Source organism: Penaeus japonicus, unplaced genomic scaffold, assembly GCF_977035675.1.
Source record: "Penaeus japonicus unplaced genomic scaffold, GWHDUDI00000001_assembly GWHDUDI00000022, whole genome shotgun sequence".
Classification (NCBI taxonomy): Eukaryota; Metazoa; Arthropoda; class Malacostraca; order Decapoda; family Penaeidae; genus Penaeus; species Penaeus japonicus.
Genome location: NW_028234424.1, coordinates 33,352,890 through 33,354,165, shown reverse-complemented (window position 1 = coordinate 33,354,165; position 1,276 = coordinate 33,352,890).

Below are 1,276 nucleotides of genomic sequence, written 5' to 3'. Positions count from 1 at the left end.
TCTCATGCACAACCTCAGTCAAATTTGAAAGATATTTTGAACAATTTCTTTTTCATTATTTCTGTTTTTTTTTTCTTCTTTCTTTCTTTCTTTCTTTCTTTCTTTTTTCTCTCTCAGTTCCTTTTTTTGTTTTTCCTTGAGGTTCGTTGCATCATATACAAGTTTGTACTATAGTGGAATGTTTTTTTTTTGTTTTTTTTTGTATGCTTTCATGTTTTAGTTGTTATCACTATGATCACTTTTAGGAAAGATAATGATAATTTGTTATAATCATTATTGTTATTGTTTTATTTTTCATTGTTCTTGTCATTACTGTCATTACAATCTTTACTACTATTTTTATTATCATCAGTATCATTATAATTGCCCTTGTTATTAGTATTATGATTGCTCTTCTCCTTATTACTATCACCATTGTTATCATAATTATTATCATTACATCATCCCAATCATCCCCATTCCTAAAACCATTACCTTCAAGATCACCGCAAGTATCACCTCCACCGTGACTGTTTTTCTTACTGCTAGAACCACCTTCACACCATTACCAACGCCGAGACCGAAGAAAGGCAGTCAATCCCCCTCCGCTAAACCTACAAGGAGCAGCGGGTTATTGGTAACATTGCTGTGTTCACGCCGAGGGGAACAAGATAAACACTTTGGCACTATAGTGTGTGTGTGCCACCCGTAGATAGTGCCACACCCTGGGACGCGTAAGGCTCGGAATCTTCAAGAAAGCCTTGGGAGAATCGATCTTAAGACTCGAGCTGTCAATCGTAATATTTGCAGAGTCTAGTCAAGGTTGAAAGAAGGAGGGGGAGGGAGGTAAGAGGGGAAGTAGGAGGGGGAAGAGGGGATGGAGGGGGAGGGGGAAGATGGGATGGAGGGGGAGGGGGAAGGCTGGAAAGGGAAGGGGTGTGTTGATGGACTCGGGAATAGTTAAGAGCAAAGACATCTAAAGAAGTAAGACAGTATTTTTCTCCTATACATCATTTTTATGTTTATCTATACAGTCGACGACGCCCTTTTTTTATACTGAGACGATGGGCGGGTATGTGGGCGGAGATATAGGTGTAGGGGAAAGGGATCCAGCAAATAGGCCTAATTGTGACGTGGAGTTTTGCTAGACCGGATAAAACTTGTGTCGCGGCCTCACCGAAGATTATTTCAGAACGAAAAATATATATATATGACGTTTGTGTCTTTGTTACTTCTTTTAAAATTTCCCATTCCAAGTCGCGATACATAATCAGAATCACAAATAAACATGATAAGA